Source organism: Sciurus carolinensis, chromosome 8, assembly GCF_902686445.1.
Source record: "Sciurus carolinensis chromosome 8, mSciCar1.2, whole genome shotgun sequence".
NCBI classification, from domain to species: Eukaryota; Metazoa; Chordata; class Mammalia; order Rodentia; family Sciuridae; genus Sciurus; species Sciurus carolinensis.
This window is the reverse complement of record NC_062220.1, coordinates 78,309,489-78,329,653: the sequence shown is the minus strand read 5'-3', so window position 1 is coordinate 78,329,653 and position 20,165 is coordinate 78,309,489. Positions and strand designations below refer to the sequence as shown.

Below are 20,165 nucleotides of genomic sequence, written 5' to 3'. Positions count from 1 at the left end.
CAGGATAACTAAAAAAACTTTTTTTTCAAATTTAATATAAACTAAAAACCTACAGCTCCAAGAAGTACTTATGAACTCAAAGGAAAAGAAACATGAAGAAAATTCTACCAAGACACATCAAATCAAACTGTTCTAAGTCAGTAATAAAGAAAAAATACCAAGGAATATGTTAGATATAAAGAGCAAAAACAAGGGTGACAACAGACTTCTATTAAAAACCAGTGCAAATGAGAGAACAGTAGAGCAATATCTTTAAAGTATTAAAAGAAAAAAAATCAGTCTGGAATTCTATATCAAACAAACAAACAAAAAAATCTTTAAAAAAATAAGGTGAAATAAGGATGTTTCCAGACATACACAAGCTGAAGGATTCATCAGGAGATTCGTGCTACAAGAAATGTTGAAGGAAGTGCTTCAGGAAGAAGATGCCAGATGGAAATCTGGATCTACAGGAAGGAATATGAAGAGCTCAGAAAATGGCAACTCCATGAGTAAAAAGATTATTTTACTATGGAAATCGCTTTAAGAGATTATTTACTGTTGTCATATGATTTTAAAACCCGTAGGAGAAACAGGATAGGACATAAAATTTTAATGTTTTCAACAGTTACTTGAAAATTATGAAGTCACACAGAATATTTCAGATCTGCTGTACTAAAGAAATGTAAACACAGACATGATTCCAAAATCCCATTTCATTTGACCTACACTTCCCCATTTGGCTTGGATAGCTTAACATTATACTTCTGAAAATAAAACTTAAGTTAAATTTTTCACATTTGTCTTCATAGAGAAAAGGTAGTAAGTAACTTCAAAAGGGTGTTGTTAGTAACCAAGTTAGCTCACAAGCTAGGCCAGGGCCTTTCCTGAACGTTATAAATAATAGCAAACAACTATTGTTTGACTGTAATATGAAACTCAAATATTTATTTTAATGTAGGTAACAGTTAGAAATTGGGTCAAATAGATAAGTAGGGGATTTAAAATATATTTATAGCACAAGTAACAAAAGAAAATTCCCTGGAGTAAACTAGGTTATATGCATTTATAAATATGTCAAAATGAACCCCAGTATTATGCATAGCTATAGTATATCAATAAAAACATTTCTTTAAAAAATGTAAGTTCCCTTCCTTATATTTCCCCATCTGCCAAATTTGAAAATAGTTCACGTCAGAAGGGCTTTTTAGGAGAATATTTATCAGGAAGGTCAGGGAGAGAAGATAACAAAGCAGGACTAGCTTTTCAACATTAAGAAGTCAGTAAAAGAAATAAAATCAAAGCACAAATGGAGATCCACGAGTACAAAATTCTATATATGGCTACTCAGTTTTTCTCTGATTCGGTGAAACCTATTCAAAAACACATCTACAAGTTCCCTCCATGAATAGTCATGTGCTGAAGTGAAAATAGAAATACAGTGAGGATGTATCTTTTGGGTAGAGAGGGAAAGGTGGGCTCCAAGATAAAAATCTAGTCCAGATAAAATTGCTTTGTAAAAGGGACTAACATGCCCATAAAGTAAAGTTTTTTAGTGTGCCACACCCTGGATGGAAATACTGAAGCAAAATGGAGTTCGGGAACTACGAAGCTAGACCAAAACAAAAGGGGACTCCATGCATTCAAACTCTACCATATAAGACAACTGTTAAATCTCTAGTAATAAATAGAAAATGAGTGGAAATTTCTAGTGTTGCTGCCTATTAGCTGAGTTTATTGAATTTATTAAATAGTTAGCTTCTTTAACCATTACATGTTACTAGATTCAGTGTTGTTGTAAGAATTAAATGAGAAAATGTATGTGAAAATACTCAACCAAGAGTCACTACGTACCTATGGTAGATTTTGATGTAAGTCTTGATCTAGCAGACCCACAAATTGCATTCAAAGATCTTGGCCAAGGGCAGAAAGTAGTTCCTGCCTTTCTAAATGGTTAGTACTATTATACTGATTTTATGCATTTTGGCAACAATTGTGAAACTTGTTATGGTGGGATTACATCTTACGTAAGGACTGAGTTTTAATATGCTTTTGATGCTATTCATTCTTCTCCTGTACCTGAAAAGGCCAAAGGGCAAGATAAGCAAAGAAATCAACAGAAGAAAAGGAATAATCAAAGGTACCCTAAAGAATATGATAAATTTTAAATCTGTTAAAAATACCAGCAGACATTAGAACATAATATCAGACATGGACTAGCATAGTAGAAACACCAGTCATGATGATGATGGTATTATTAATGAAAACAACACATAAATAATCCAAGCTTAAGGGACTTATTAGGGGGAAAAGGCTTAAAACAAATGCAAGGAAATCTGGGTCATTAAAAAACTCCATATGTAAAACTTATTTTCGTAAAATGGTGAAGTCAGACCTCTAGCCTTATAATGAAATGATGAAGAAACAAATCAGATGTGGGGGTGAGTGAAGAAATGACAAACAGTGTTATTTGTCATTTGGGAAAAGAATGAAAGTAACTTAAAGGAATATATTGCTCTGTTTTTAAAGTAACATAACTTAATCCATCCAATAACAACAAAGCCAACAACAACATTCTTTCACCACCAAAAAAAAAAATGTATTGGTATTGGATATGTGCACAAATAAGTCTGAGAATGAAGGCATTATCATCTGGATGTGTACTAAACACTCCTCACAAGACTATTTAATAATTAAAATTAAACTCAGGCCGTTGGCCCCACTGACCAAGTTTCCAATGCTCAGAATCTAGCTACATGTACCTATTGTAAAGCACAGACACAGAATATTTCCATTATTGCAGAAGTTCTACTGGACAGCACTGATCTCTACAAATGTTACAAGTGCCCAGTGTATGACAGATGAGATCTAAAAGAACACACACTCCCACACACAGACACACAGAAAGTCAATAAATCATGCGTGCCTTTATTCAGAACATTTACTAAGCATTTCTTGTGTTAGTTACTATATTAGGCATTCAGAGAACACAAATTAAAATAAAATAATCCCTGCCCTCAAGGAGCTCAAAGGGTAATAGGAACTAAAAACACAAGTAACTGGTCAATCAAAAAACACGTGTTGGTCACCAATAGTAGGACATGTACTTTGTGCTATGGGAAAAACCAAATAGTGGGCATGTTCTCTCTGACCCTGAAGAATGTCTAGTCTAGTTAATGACATACAATGTAGAGTATGATGTAAAATGTTTTAACTGACAAATTAATACTTGGAACTCTGTGCTTCATACTGAGATCCAAGTTTGATGTGGAATTCTGTTTTTCATTTTGCACTTTTATTGGGATTATAATCTAAAAAGATAATATAAATTTATTCTAATTAATTTTAAAACTAAGCACTGCTACTGACTTTTCATTTCACTGTTTGCTGTTAGATTTTCAATCATGAACATACTAGAAAAAGGCCAAATAATACACAATTTGGTAAATAAACTGGTTAGAGAAAAGGTGTGGATGAATTAGTCATTATAAAACACACGGTAATATAGCGTCCAAAAGTATAGGCTTCCGCATTATAGTGGTTAAAATCATCATCATCTCTGTGTATTTTCTACACAATCTGTTCTTCATTCCAGCAATCTCTGAATATGGCTTATGCATTTGATTTAGAATTCAATAACTCCACAATGCTAATCACATTTTCAAGAGAACAAAAAAAATGCTATAGAGCTCGAGTTGATAATCTCATTAAGACTGACATTTGAGGATTATTTTCCAGTAGAATTATGGTCAAGTATGAACCAGAAAACAAAGCCTTCAAGTTAATATTTCTTGTTTGTTTGTTTGTTTTTAATCTACTTTTAAAAGGATATATTACACATTTATATTGATATAAAACATAGAGTAAGTAAGAACAAAATCTGAGGTTACATCTTTATACTCTCAAACTCAATACTGGCAATGTAATTTCAACATATTACATCATTTGTCACATAATTCAATCCTGCTTCTTTTAATTTCATCAGTTCTTTTGCTCACATTCAATAACTGTTTGCTGGTTTTGGTTTAAATAATTTATAAAATCTATAAACAAAAGCACTTAAATTTTATGGTCCTACAAACTTAAGTAAAGTATTTAATAAAAATAAGTTCACACTGTACAGACCAGTAGTCTTAGCCAAAATCAGCCCATTCTTCCTGTGGCATTTGGACTGGGTACCTGCTATCAAACAAAACCTTCTGTGCCCTCCTTTCCGTCTAGGCATGAAGAACCATGATTCTCTAATGGAACACAGAGTAACTGCAAAGAGATCACAAATTCATATGTAAATCATTCTATATGTTAACTAATATATTTCAGAAGTATAAAAATGCTGTCATTGGTAATGAAGTGCAAATTCCTTTAAAGACTTTACTCATACGGTAGCTTTTTTAAATAATGAATTTCCTTAATTAATACTATAATTTGATTTCTAAGCCTGTAAGAACCACAGCCATCATCCTAAATACTGCAAGAACTGAAAAAAAGGGCTAGATCACAGTGAGCTGCATTAACCTGAGAAGCATGGCAAAAGAGATGGGTCATATGCTGGGCTTAGAGGAAAAGCAGAGCAGAGAAGTATAGCTTCCTAATGACACACTCCCGAAGTAAAACCTCAGAGGAATGAAAAGTCTGGTTTGGCTACAAGATGACCACTGAGAGATCTGGATCAGTAGGTTCAGAAAAAGCGCTGAGAGATACCTGTGCTTTTTAGTACTCTTTCAATTAAAGGGCAGAAACTCAATTTTCGTAGAGTTTATTGTTTGCAAAACATAACCCCAGAAAAATTACTGGTAGAACTGGCCTGGAGAATGCCCAGATGCAGGAACAACTATTTGTTCATTCTCATTCTTTCTCTTACTCTCTTTTATTTACATGTTGGTTTATTTTCTCAGACAGACTGTTCTTCCCATTTATCTAAAATCTAAGCCACTTGCTAGCTCCAAGTTGAGAATTTAAATCCTTAAAAACTTACTGGGTGCAAGACAAAGACAAGCAAAAGTTAAAGATATAAAGGTAATAAAGAGAGGCTAGGTCCAGACTGAAAGAACTAGTGTCACACCAAGGAGTTTGATCACTTAAAGTCAAATCTGGTATAAGTTGATTTAGGAAATCTAAAACTTACATGAATAAATAAGTTTATTTCCAGATTTCCTGAGCTTCCACGTGCTCAGAAATAGGTTACTATGAAAGGTACTTTTCTAGAAGAGCAGACACCTGGACCCGGATGGGATAATCACAAAACTCCATCTATCTGGCCACCATGGAATGGTCCACAGGTGTGCACCTGATCTAACACAATCCAATCAGAGTGCTTTCTTGGGTGTTGGTGTTCAGTTTAAATGTTTACATTTTGACTCATATTAAAGGCTTCTGCCTACTGTGTTGAAATGCTGAGTACGATTCAAAAAAATTAACAGAAAATAGATGAGCCTTCATGGGTCCCACACTGAGCTTGTATTTTACAGCAGAACAGCAAGGGGATCTGGGCCAATGATTCTGATCAATGGAATGAGATCCATTTAAAGAAGAGATTTAAGTACATAAAATAGAAGAAAAAAGTAGAATATCTATGAATAGAATTCAGAGGCACCACAGAGTAGAAAGGGGGACCGAGTAATAGAAGAACAAAGGAAGAATGTCTCAATAGACGTTTCAAGTAGATCAAAACAGTGGCATTCTAAAAAGCTATAGAAGGAACCCTATAGCCAAAGAGGCAATGAGGATTCATAACGCTTCCTGATTTAACTTAATAGTGGAAATCTACATATAGAAGAGAAAGGAGGCACATAGCTTTTGATTTTAACCAAAATGATAAGTTGAAATAAAAATGCACAACCTCCAGTCCCCATTCTCACTTTTAGATCTAAAAGAGACCTATGATCTGTGCTTCCTGCTGAGAAAATCAAAGAAGGCATGATACAGCACACTCGCACTCCTCTCTCTAACCCTCATCTTCCAGTATTCAGTTCTCTCAAGGTCAATGATGGACCCCAAGAGCAACTGTACCAGACATTCACTTCAATGTGTGAATTAACAGGCTTTCCCCCTGGAAACCTCACTTACTGCAGGTGAGTATAGGTATACTACAAGGCTATGGGCTTTTGAATCAGACCTGTATTCAAATCCTGATGTCACTCTGACTGAATGACCCTTGGCAAGGTATTTACCTGTTTAAAGTCTCCATTAACTGGGGGGGTATGCAGGAAGGGACAAGAACTAAGGATATATGTACAAAGCTGCCTGAGTTGAGATACAGATTGGATAAAAGTTTCCCTGCAAAGTGCTTAGAAAACAGGCTGTGTTCAATAGTCTCCCATGCTCCTACATAGCATCCCAGAGTCTTTGGTATACAAACATAATGGGTCTGCAATGATCCTGAATCTGTTCTCTCCCTATAAGAGAAGACCATGTTTCAGGACTCCCAATCACAGAGCTAACTGATTCCCTGCAAGGATTGGTGGGATTAATCCTTTAAAAGTCTTTCACATGTGAATATATTAGAGTCAAATTAAGTCAATTCTTAGACTAGCATATGTGCCAGTGACTCATCTTTTAAAAAGATCACCACCACTCCTAAATGGGACTTCATTTAGGATTCTCCTAAATCTCAGAAGAGTTTTCTTTCCAAGAACTTGTACAAGTCAAGCCACTTTCAATTCAATCTCACCTTTAGATTGTTTTTGTGTCTATAGTGATCAAAACCTCAAACATTTCATTAAGCAATCATTTGTTCACATTTCCTTTTTCTTTCCCTCAGAAATGGGCATTTGTCATTCTTTTTGGCCTTGAGAACTGAACCCTATTATATATATATATATATGTGTGTGTGTGTGTGTGTGTGTGTGTGTACACACACATATATGGAGAGAGAGAGAGAGGGAGAGACAGAGAGAGAGAATATTTTGGTGTGCTGGTAGCAGAAGCAACAGTACCTCACAGAATCAGCACAGCAATTTTGAGCCTTGTTTTTGATTGAGTGGTTCCTCAGCCATGTCTCTTCACTATTCCAGAAATTCTATGAGCCAGTCAATATGGTAGACACATCCCAAGGTGACCTCCAATGCCCTTATACAGTCCCCTCCCCTCAAGATTGGATAGAACACATGACTTGCTTCTGACCAACAGCAAGTATGGCAACAGTGAATTCTTTCCCATTATCATGCTATATGGTATTGTATATGGTATTGTATAAGACTCTGTCTTATCTGGGTAGAGCAAAAGATACTTTGAAGAAGTAAGTTGTCATGTTGTAAGAGTGCCTATAAGAGGATTACTTGGACAACAGGCAGTTTCCAATAGGTAAAAAGTGGTCTCTCACTAACAGCCAGAAAGAAATGGAGATCTGAGTCCTCTGATCACTAGAATATAAGTTCTCTTAACAATACCATGGATCCTGGAAGCAGATCTTTACCAGTTGAGCCTCTGATAAGACTGCGGCCCTGACCAACACCCAATGACACTACTCAGTGGAGTAATGTGTGGACTCCTGAGCAATCAAACTGAGAAAATAAATGTGTGTTAAGTTTCTAAATTTGTTGTAATGTATTACACAGCAATACAATATGAAAACAATATCCCCTAAAAAATTTATTTGGTGTTTACATTCACTCATGTTAGTTTTCATGAATTGCTATTAACTACCTCAAGTGACACACAGTTTATCCAAATCTCCCCCTTCTTGCAAATTCCATTCATCACTATTTCACTGGACCAACACCAGTCCATACCCATCTCCCTCCTATCATGAGAAGAAAGTACAATTTCCAGCAGCCTCAACTCTCCTATGTCTTAGCATCATGCTACACTCTCCCCATTACAGCAAATAATAGCTTTCCTCTCTTTGAAGCTCTAAACTGAATTTATTTTAGTAAATAGTAAACCACACCTGAATAGTCCATTTTTTTCTGTACTTCACATTGAAAATGATTTAGATGAGCTCCTATAGTGTTCACTTAGAGAAAGACAGTAAAAATATATTATCTTAATAGAGTAAAAAGCACCTAGTACTGTCTGCTTATTCAAAAACTAAAAATGTTTCAACAAATATGTGTGAGCTTACATAAGATTACATATTACCATTTTCTGTGAAATTGCAATGCTTTCTTCTGCATCCTGGATAATACACTCCACTTCCAACTCTAACAATACAATACTAAAAGTCTATCACCTTGGCTGTTACAAATCATGTGGGCAATTATCCTGAAAAATTCTGTTGAGATCTGAAAGCAAAGGGATTTGGTGGGCTGAAGGAAAAAATGAACAAGGTACTGTCCATTTTCATTTTCCTTAAGTCTGTTTATAGAGATACTAGCTCTAGGTGGACAAAAATGACTAGAATATTCCATAAGCCTTTTTCACTTTGATGACTGAAAGTTCAGCCAAGAATCAGAACTAATAAAAGAGTGTCCTGACACCTACAGTGGGACCCCTGACCAATACAGGCTGGCTCTGGAGCAGACATTCCTCTATCAATACTCTTTCTTCTTAAAAATCAGGTTCTGATTTCTCTCACTGGTGATGCTGATGATCCTTGAGTCAGACAGGTGTGCTGACCAAAGTGTTCACTGATGAGTAAAGGGGCATATCAGGTGAGGCCAAAGGAGGCAGGGCAGTGCGGGGCGGGGTATGGACTGATTACAAGAATGGATCCCCCTCAGAGGAACACATCTTAGTACTTCCAATAGGTTTTCCCCCATCAGCAGGCAAAAGCAAGGGCCCATTCCCTTATGATTATATTAACTGATATGGAGTCCAAGTTGCACATCTATAAAGATAAGCGTGCTACAAATTTATGAAATTGTCATAGGAGAGCCACAGAAGCAACCTGCTTTTGTGGTTAGGAAACAAATACATATGTTATCCTTGGTTTTACATTTCTTCACTTGTGTGTAATTTGGAATCTATCAGTGTACCTGCTGTCTCCTTCCTAAAATGAGAATAATATGTCATCCTACTGGTCTCTCAAATGTTTTGAGAAATTATCAAAAAAATGTAAAAGTTATTTTTAAAAAAACTGAAACAAGTTGTGCGTATCTGTGATGTGTGCAATAAAAATTAAATATGAAGTCTTCATATTTAAAGGAAAGGGCTTCAAGCAATAAAGCCCCCACCAACTTAAACATTAATGTAAACTACATTTTAAAACAAACAAAAAAATCAATTGAAGTAAAAATAAAAAGCTACATTTGGATGCAATAACAAAAAATGTCCATAACTACAATATTTCACTAATGAGAAGGTACAGATGCTACATACAGAAGGATTTTATGATGTCCATATGCTTCTCGAATGACTCTCCTTGTTAGCTATTTCTCCATATCTCTATTTAAGAATAACCTACACCTTCCCCCACTGAGCGGGTGTAAATTATAATATAACACATTGTAATATTTAAATGAATTCAAAAAGTTATTCTAATAAAAACCTACATAAACCTAAAAAACACTAAGATAAGGACATTAATAAAAAATCTAAATTATGGCTATCATTTAAACTAGTTCAACATGTTTGCACCTAGTAGTTGGCCTTAAGACTTAAAAATGTTTGAAACCTCAAACAGAAGTTAGTCTATAGCTCAAATATAAATAATAATTAAATACATAGTGACAACTTTATGAAGCATAGTTTAGTCACAGAACAATTATAAAAACTATAACATACATAAAATCACCTTCTAATTTCAGAAGAGTTATCATTATTTTTATAGACGATGGCAGTTTGTTATGCCAAACATTCTCTAGCAGAGTGCTGGTCTGATTTTCCAATAAAGGCCAGTCCAACATGCTGAACTGCAAAGGGAGAGGAAAGCAAAGACTGAGGTAAAAAATCTGTCTCCTATCTATAAACTGGTACTTAATTTAAAACTCTTAACTTCCTTCTGCACAACCTTCTGTGCATCTACCCGTGTCCATTCTGTAGTGAAGACTATCAATTCAAGAGCAAAGCTGGGAAAGCATTTTTCTCCCTCTAGCTGGCAGCCTATCAAAGGTCAGACTCAGGATTCCCACTGTACATGCACCTGTTTTGTAGCTGAAACATATATGAAAACATTAGCTTTTTTCCCACACAGAAAATGACACATTCTCAGCAAATACTGCTCATTTTGAGATTTGCCTCATTCAAACAAAATAGATGGGAATAAATTTAAAACAAGTTTTACAACTGACTATTTGTTGTTTCAGAAATGTAATATTCTAATTGAGCATTTCAAATATGAATGGTTTCCAGAAGGCACATCAATGATTTGATGTTTGAGGAATTAAATTGGTCCAAATGGGAACAGTGTTTTAAAGGGATAAGAAATACTAATTATCTGTGGTAAAAGGCAAATATATTAAACAACAAATTTTCAGTTGCAATAATTTCCATAATAAATATCAAAAGCACCAAAGAGTAGTTTAAAAAATATCTTTTCCAAACATGATTTTCACATTGTCCTCGTTTATTAACTGCAACTTATTCTGTGCTGTTACTCATTATAGATTAAAAAGATTTCTGGGACATCAGAAAATAACATCCAGGCCTTTTCAAATGTCAAAAGGTTTTCTTTCTGAAGATTTTAAGTTGTTTTTTCAATATAGATTTCTACAGACTCACTTCCTTTTCCTGGATTTCAATAATGCCTACAAGATTCAAAAACATGATTGTGCTCCGAATACTTTTAATTCCTAAATCTTTCAGAAACATTTCAACATACCAAGTGTATTCAGCTGTGTAACGTTGTGATACCCTTTGTGGGGGGAATCTTCACTTTCTTTCTGGTTAAAAAAAAAAAAAGAGTTAAACTTTCTAAGCCCTTCTTACCTCACTTCCATATTTTACACACACACACACACACACACACACACGCACAATATTCATGTGTAATGGGACATATGTATAACATGTATATATCCCATTTTCCACAGATTTCAAAATGTTATAGTAATCTAAAAGTTCCTTTTTGAGGAGTACACACCTTCTGGCAGGGAAAAAACAAACATGACAGGTCTTCCTGAAATTAGAGCACAGGAAACTCACTAGAGAATTTTCCAAGTTCACATCACCTGAACCGCATCCTCCGCTCCCCGCAGCAGGCCACCTCTCCTGATAAGCAAGTCTGGGATCTGGAGGGCAGCTTGGTCCCGCTCTATCACACACAGACACACAGGCCTCTCTCTGACACCAGCACCTCTCACTGCGGACAAGTGGGCGATGGCCTCAAAACCAAACATACGCTGCCTGCTGGGCGATCTGGGAACGCCCCCCGTTCTTCGCTCCCTCCATTCCCCGCTGCGATAGCCGGGTGGCGTCTAATTAATCAGTTTATCTTAATAAGCCTTCAAGATTCATCACTCTCCTCCCACCAGCCTAGGACCTGCTTTATCTCCCACCCTCCCGACCCCTGAACTCTCTTAAAACCCAGCGTTGTGATGTACAGACTTGGAACTGAAGTCCCCCACGAAACATCATATGTACCCCACTAAGTATTGCGCCCCTCAAGCAACATGTTGGCAGTACAAACTTTTCATTCATAGCTCCGATTCAACCCGAACTGGGTGTGTGTTTGGGGGCGGGGGAGAATCAAGCCACCGACCCTTCGCCTGGGCTCCACTAGCCAAATGTCACGCTGTTCACCAAAGGATCACCTAGCACCTAACTTCTGACAAAGGTACCTTAAAGCCACCCATCTGCCTGCGAGATGCAAGGCGAGTGATATCGGCTGAGTCCGTACTGAAATGCTCTTAACCTGGGGAACCCCGGCAGGGAATACAGCGGCGCATCCGGAGGACTCGTGGCCCCCAGTTCCCAGGGCTTTCCCCGAGCAGCAGCCAGGGACTGGGCTGTGGAGCCACTCACCTCCGCTCGCTCCTGCTGAGGCTGTCGCGCCCTCCTCGGCCCCGCGCTGGCGACCCCCTAACTTCTCCCCCTTCTCCAAACAGCCATCTTTCCAGGAGAAGAGAATGGCGAGGCAGGAAGCAAAAGGGGGATTGAAAGTTGACTCGGGGACCACCGCTGCTCCTCCAGCAGGGACTTACCGGCCGCTGCAGGCGCCAGAGGAGGAGACCGCGGCGAGGGCGGCGGGCGCGGCGGGGCCGACTCAGTGCGCGCTGCGCGATGTGCGGGACGCGCCGCCGCCGCCGCCGCCGCCGCCGCCGCGCGGGGGGAGCTCGGGAGGGTGGCAGCGGGCGGCTGCGAGCTGCGAGCTGAGCGGGTGGCGGCGCGCGGAGGATTTGCTAAAAATAGCACTTCTTGGGGAGGGGAGTAGGGGACGGAGGTGGGAGGGAGACGGAGAGGCCCGGCCGGGAGCCCCTGAACGGCGGAGGCTGGGTGGGGCCGGGCGGGGAAGGGAGGCTGGACCCGCGCGGCGAGAGCGCGGGCCCAGGCGCTGGAGACCTGCAGGGTTGGGAGGGGATAAGGGATGCGGGGACCCTGGGTGTGCGGCCGAGGCGCGAGCAAGGACTCGCGGGGGCAGCAAGGGCCGCGTGGGGTGGAGAGGAGGACAGCTCCGGGCTGGACCAACGATTCCCGGGATGGACCGGGAGCCTAAGACGACTTGGGATTTCCAGAGCGCAGCATGCCCACGAGAGGCGCCAGGTGATGGTCCGGTGGCCGGCCCCTCGGCAGCTCACCGCAGCCGGCGAGGACAGTGCGGGGGAGGAGCCCGGCCTCGGCCTTACTCAGTGCCCACCGGGGATCTCGGGCTGTTCAGGTGCGGTGCGCGCCACTTCTTTTTGAGAGGACTAGAGAGCATGATAGGGCGGTACCTGGGACGTCCCCACATACGTTTGGATCCTAAAGAATCATTCAAGGAGATTTTAAAAGAAAATGCCACGTTCTGCCTTTTTCTTCTTCTTCTTCTTCTTCTTTTTAAGGATCAAAAGGGAAACGTAAGGGAATATGGTGACTGCTGTTCGAAATACGATTTTAGGTTTGCTGCATTTCAAGGCTGGACAGAGAGCACCAAGGCTCTGAAACCAACCCTCGCGGAAGGCAGGCAGTTGGTGGGTTGGAGAATTGACTAAGGATACCCTTCAGTGGTTAGTATCTTTACCTTGGGGATGTTTTACTACTACTATAACTTAAGTATACACTAAGTATACACTATTATTACTAATACTTACAGATTTTTTTATAAAGCAATCTGTAAACACTTTTTTTTTAATAGTGTGATCCTAAACATGCTTGTCTAATGCTAACTAACAAATTGCTCATGCAGAGGCGCTACTATTTATGTATGGAATGTATGATCTGGCCCTCAAATGAATTAAAGCTAGTGCCTCTACATGTACATTTATGGTTTTTCTCTGTCAGCGAAAGCACAGCTAGTTCACAGATTATACTGAAGGAAAGAAAGAGAGAGACCTAACCCAGTGCCCTCATTTTCAGATGAGGGAACTGCGACCCAGAGGAGCAACATGATTTGCCCAAGGTCTCACAGTGGCAGGGTTCAAATTAAAACCAGACTACCAATGACATAACACTAGTATAACTTGGAGAAAGAAAGTCATATGTTATCCGTAATTTAATTTAAAATATTTCTGCATTTATAGTAAGATGAAAGCATGCGATTGCTAAAGGTTGTCCTCACTTTGCACTAATCAGGAATTCATACTCCAAGAGAGGTCCACTGGCTTTAAATTAAAAAGATCATACTCCTAAGCCTTAGGTGCTAGAACTTCAACTAGCTCACTTTCTATCTACACTGGGAATTCTGTTAATTGGCATGATAAATCTTAATATTGGGCTCTCAGTGGTGAAATAGATGATGTTGACTAAAATATTTTAGAGAGGTTTCTCATTTGCATAGGAGGCAGGTATAAATATCTAGTGACCTTTCCACCTTTCAAAATGGAGTCCTTTTTGAAATGATCGAATATTCAGCCTTTTTAATTTTCCTTTTAATGACTTGGTTTGCCTGTCATTAACTCTTAAGGGAAAGAGTTCAGTCAAGAAAAACCTTCACCAAAGTATGATTGAAGCACTTAAAAGTACAAATTCCTGGGACTTCACTGGTCAACTAAAACAGATGTTTGTGTAATAAGGATATGTACAGCAGAATTTGAACTGAAATTTGCCTTTTTTTTTTTTTCTTTTGGGAGAATTTTACAAGAAGCAGTTAACTTCACTTATCATTATTTATGTATTTCACATCTGGTCATTTCATAACAGGGAGCTGTCATCTTCATCATTTCCCTAGACCCTTGAATGCTGACTTTAAGTCAGGTGCTTGCTTGCTGCTACAGAAGATTCAAAAATTTTAAGATGGAGTTTAGTAGAAAAGATTTATAATTTCTACTGAAAGTCCTGATGGGATTCCCATGATCTCTGTTCAAATCTTCACTGTAACACTTATGACACTGTATTATATTTGTATGGTTTAGTCTGTCTTCAACTGAGCTCTAGGAATATAGGGATAATTCATTAGCATTTTTGTGGTGTTTTTAAGTAGATTTTTTTAAAAATAAATGTTTTAGATTTACAGAAAATTTCCAAGATAGTACAGGTTGAGCATCCCTAATCCAATAAATTGAAATCTGAAATGCTCCATAGTCTGAAATTTTTTGAGGTCCAACATTATTCCAGAAATGGAAAATTCCACTCCTGACCTCATGTGACAAGTTATAGTCAAAATACAGACACACTAAAAATACTGTAAGAAATTATCTTCAGGCTATGTGTATAAGGTGTATATGAAACAAATAAATTTCATATTTACATTTGAGTCCTATCCCCAATAAATCTCATCATGCATATGCAAATATTTGAAAATCTGAAAAAAGTCCAAAATCAAATACACTTAGGTCCCATGCATTATACACTTATGCATTTTGCATAAGGGATACTTAATATTTATAGAGAATTTCAGTATACCCTCTCACATGTATGAAGTTTTCCCATTATTAACATCTTTCATTAGTGCAGAACATCTCTGATATTTATACGTTATTATTAACTGAGGCCTATAGTTTATCATATTGCCTTAGTTTGGTTTTTTGTTTGTTTGTTTGTTTTGGTACTGGGGATTGAACCCAGGGGTGCTTAACCACTGAGTCACATCACCAGCCCTTTTTTTTTGAGACCGGATCTCACTAAGTTGCTTAGGGCCTTCCTAAGTTACTGAAGCTAGCTTTGAATTTGAGATCCTCCTGCCTCAGCTTCTCAGGTTGCTGGGATTACAGGTGTATTCCACCACGTCATGCTTGCCTTAGTTTTTAAATAATGATCTTTTTCTGTTTTAGGATCTCATCTATGATACCAAGTTATATTTACTGGTCGTGTCTCTTTCGGCTACTCTTGGCTGTGACAGTTTCTCAGATTTTCTTTGTTTTTAAAGATCATGACAGTTTTGAGGAATACTAGTTAGCTATAATATGGGATACTCTTACACTGGAATATGTCTGATGCTTTTCTCAAAATGAGACTGAAGTTGTGGATTTGGGTAACAAAGATTATAAAGTACCGTTTAGATCACATTATTTCAAGAGAATATACTAGAAACATGACATATTACTTGGAATATTAACCTTAATCACCTGGTTGAAATAGTGTTTGTCAACTTTCTCTAGTATAAATTTATTGTTTTCTTCCACTTTATATTCTATATTCTTTGAAAGGCAGTCACTATATGTAGTTCACAATGAGTGGGGAGTTAGGGCCCTTCTTTTAGGGTAGAGTATCTACATAATTTATTTGGAATTTTGTACAGGCATTCACTTTTTAACTCTAGAGATCAGCACAATGCTTTCAACATAGTTGGTTCTTAATACATGTGGAATGCAAAAATAGGATTAAACAGAATTTTTTTCCTCCAAGAAAACTGACAGGGTTCTGATATAAGCAAGATGGCATAATGTAACTTTTCAGGGTTTGTCCTGCTGCAGAAACATCAACTATGTGTGCACAAATATACCTTCACAAGAGCCCAGGAAGCTAAGTGAGAGGTTATATCGCCTAGGTATAGCACAAAAATAGAAGACACATTGTAAAGAGTAGTAATAACCATTTTAAATTACCAGTATTACCCTCTCTCCTTACCCTAGGCAACATGGAGAGCAACACCCTTCACTTGAGATAAGGAAAGGGAAGTATGCACCAAAGTTTGCCCTCAGACCCCAACACCAGGTTTCCCTAGTGAAATCCCAGTGCTGGGCAGGCCACCATGTTCCCAGACTCCAGGTCCAGACTAGCCCAGCCATCTCACAGACTGTAGACAAATCCCAATATCTCGAAACTCCATATTGCTCCAAGCACGGGCTGGTCCACATAGCCTGCAGCTTCAGACTTACGCCATTACTAAGCTAACACCCATAGCTGTAGTCATCAGACCAACACCCACAGACCCAGCCTCTAGGCTAACTACTGCAGAAATAGTATCTAGATCCACTCTAGGATCCACATCAGCCCAAAATATGCTCAGTTCACACAGTGCCAGGCTTCAGGCCCATTTCAGCACAAGGTCAGCACTAATGACCTCAGGCAACAGGCTGGGGTCCTGGAACACAAGTCCCAGGCCTTATCAGTGCCAGGTCAGTTCCTGCAGCACCTCTCCCCAGGCCACCCAATGTGTATGTACACTCCAGCAGACCCAAACTCTGAATATATTCCAACAGAGGGAGTGTCAGGCCTGTCCCACTGGTCCCCACAGACCCAGGTTCCAGGACCATCTCCATGAACCCAGACTCAAGACCAGTCCCAAAAGTCCTACATTCCAGACAGGTCCCTACTGCTCCAGACACAAAGCCACAACTTTGTGGTCTTTGGCTCAAGATAGGCCCCCATGAATTTAAGCTCTCCTCCTAACCCAATACCAGGTTGGCCCTAGGGATTAGACCATTTCTTGTGACCCTAGGCTCCAGTAGACCTAAGGTCTAAACTTGTGCTACTAGACCCTGGCACCAGGCCAGCTCCCATGGACCAAGACTCCATGCAAGTATACATGGACCCAGGACCCAGGATAGAGTCATACTTTAGGGCCACTCCAGTTACTGGTTAGTCCCCATAGACTCAGGCTCCATACTTATCCTAGTGAACCCTGGGACAGTTGCAGATGCAACTGTGCAGCATCTACAGACTTGTGCTCAAGGCTTACCCCAGTACCAGGTAAGCATCAGTAAACTCAGACTTCAGGCTCTATCCCATGGATGCCCACGTTAGTGGACTAAAGCTGCAATCCCACTCCCATGGTTCCATCAACAGGTATACCCCAGTGAATCAGGGTTCAGATCCAACAGATTCAGACAGCAGTGCAGCTTGCCTGAGGACCCCAGCAGTAACACTGTTCACAAACCATGCCACCTGACCTTCCCAGAATCTCTAGAGAGGCTGGTGAGGCACTTTCCAAGACAAAACCAGTCTGCAGGGTCTACTTTTCCAAGTTACAGACATAAATGCATGTGCACAAGGATGCAAATCAGGAAACATGATATACTGAAAGAAACAAAATAAAGCATCAGCAACCCATCAGAAAGAAATGGAGTTATATGAACTGCCTGACAAATAACTCAAAATCATTGTTTTAAAGCAGCTCATCAAACTACAAGAAAATACAGAGAAACACTTCAACAAAATCAGGAAAGTAATAAGTGACCTAACTAAGAAATTTATCCAAGAGGTTGAAATTATAGAACCAAGTAAGTACTAGTGCTAAAGAAAATACAAAGAATGTGATGACAAAATGCAATAGAGAGCATCAATAGAATTGATCAAACATAAGAAGAAAAATGCATGAACTGGAAGATAGGTTATTTGCAAATGTATACAGTATCTTCTCATTTTCCCCTAGCTTACCTTCCAAGACCCCCAGTGGATGCCCAAAACCACAGATAGTAACAAGCCCTATATATAGTATGTTTTTCAAAAAATACATGCATATGTATGATAAAGTTTATAAATTAGGCAAAATAAAATTAACAATAACATAATAAATAGAACAATTATAACAATATTCTGTGATAAAAACTATATGAATGTAGTTTCTCTCAAACTATCTTATTGTACTATACTCATTCTTCTCAAGCCAATATAAGATAATACTATGTCTTTGTGATGACGTTAAGTGAGGTGAATGATGTAGGCATTGTGATATAGTGTTAGTATACTATGTAATGGCTACTTGAACGTAAGCACTACAATACCATGACAGTTGATCTGATAAGTGGAATGGCTACTAAGTGACCATTGGGTGGATAGCATATACAGCATGGAGGGCCAATTTGGGATATTGTGAGATTTCATCGTGCTACTTAGAAAAATGCAAAATTCAAAACTTAAGAATTGTTTACCTTTGGAATTTTCCATTTAATCTTTTTGAACCATAGTTGACTTCAGTAACTGAAACCACAAAAACAAAAACAGAAAAATGGGAACTCTATGGTTGTATAAGAAAAAAGAATGAAAAGAAATAAAAAAGCTTATGAGATTTGTGAGAAAGCATTCAAATACTTGATTTGTAGAATTTCAAAGAGAAGAGAAAATAAAATAAATAAAATATTATCTAAAGAAATAATAGCAGAAAACTTTCCATATTCAGAAAGATATATAAATATCAAAGTTTGGGAAGGTCAAAATTTTCCAATCAGACTCAATCCAAACAAGACTTATTATAACTGAACTGTCAAAAATTAAAAACATAGAGAACTGGGGGGCCGTATGTAACTTAGTGGTAGACCATGTGCTTATCATGAACAAGTCCCTGGATTTTATGCCCAGAAAACACAAAAACAAAATTTTTTAAAAAAAATATGACCTACAAGGGAATGATCCTAAAAGCAGCAAGAGAAAAGTTGCATATCACATATAAGGGAGTTTGATAAGGCTAGTAGTGGATTTCTCAGCAGAAATCTTATAGGCCAGGAGAGAGGGATGCTAAATTCAAATTGCTGGAGAATTAAAAACTTCCAAGGAAGAGTTTTACCTAGAAAAACTTACCTTTGAAAATGAAGGAGAGACAAATAAAAGATGAGGGAATTCATCACTACCAAACCTGTCTCACGAAAAATGCTGAACAGATTTCTGCAAGTTGAAAGTAAAGGATTGTAATTAGTAAAAAAAAAAAGAAAAATTAAGAAAGTGTAACATACAGTGGTGAAAGTAAGCACACAAATTCAGAATAGTCTAGTATAATAATAATGGTGTATAACTCACATATCTTTAATACGAGGGCTTAAAGATAAAATTGTTAAAAATAATAATACCTACAGTAATATTTTCAGGTATACACATTACAAAAAAGATATAAGTTGTGATATCAAAGCATGAAATGGGTAGGGTGAAGTAAAAGTGTTGAGTATTTCTAAGCACAAAGCATTTTATGTAAGCTACATACATGATAACCACAAAGGAAAAAAGTAGGTAAAAAAATTTTTAAATAAGGGATAAGAGCATACCATTAAAGAAAGTCATTAAATCACAAAGGAAGATATCAAGAGAGGTATAAAGGAATAAGGGACCTAAAAAAAAAAAACAATAACAAAATGGCAATAGTAATTTCTTACTTAATGATAAGAACCTTGAATTAAATGGATTAAATTAATCAAACAAAAGACAGCACAGGTGAATGAATGGGATCAATCATATGCTGCCTATGAAAGATTCACTTCACCTTTAAGGAGATAAATAAAATTAAAGTGAAAGGATGGAAAAAATATATTCTAAAAGAGACCAGGGATGGTTACCCTATATCAGATAAGAGAGACAACAAAAGTCATTACATAATGATTAAGGGGTTGCTTTGTCCAGTGGATGTAACAATTGTAAATTAATGCACTACATATCATAGTACCTAAATATATAAAGTAAATATTACTAGATCTGAAAGGAGACAACTGGGCAAGATGGCACATGCCTGTAGTCCCAGATACTTGGGAGACTGAGGCAGGAGAATTACCCAGACCCAGGAGTTTGGGAAAAACCTGAGCAACATAGACACTGTCTCAGAAAAAAAAAAATTAAATAGATCTTTGAAGGAAGAGATAGATTGTAATACAATAATATTAGGGGACTTCAGTAGCTCACTTTTAGCAATGAAGAGCTCATCCAGACAGAAAATCAATAAGGAAGCTTCAGAGTTAAACTACCCTTTAGATCAAATGTGCCTAACAGCTAAATACAGAACATTTCATCCAATAACATCAAAAGACTCATTTTTTTCAAGTCCACATGGAGAATTTTCCAGTTTAGATCATGTGTTAGGACAAAAAACA

General features: G+C 38.1%; 1 protein-coding gene across 11 annotated transcripts in view; it reads right to left on the bottom strand.

Moving 5' to 3' along the window:
- The window catches only part of Hdac9 (histone deacetylase 9), a 701,371-nt gene extending 689,252 nt beyond the window's left edge, over positions 1-12,119 (bottom strand). For 3 of the 11 annotated variants that reach the window (XM_047560095.1, XM_047560092.1, XM_047560098.1), the window contains exons 1-2: positions 11,821-12,105; positions 10,679-10,739 (exon numbers count right to left, since the gene is read on the bottom strand). The gene's annotated coding sequence lies outside the window, so the exon portion shown is untranslated. Of the gene's footprint in view, positions 1-10,678; positions 10,740-11,820 lie in introns of all 11 variants that reach the window. The other 8 variants (XM_047560094.1, XM_047560090.1, XM_047560097.1 and 5 more) reach the window with 5 other exon arrangements.
- Positions 12,120-20,165: the final 8,046 nt, after the last annotated feature.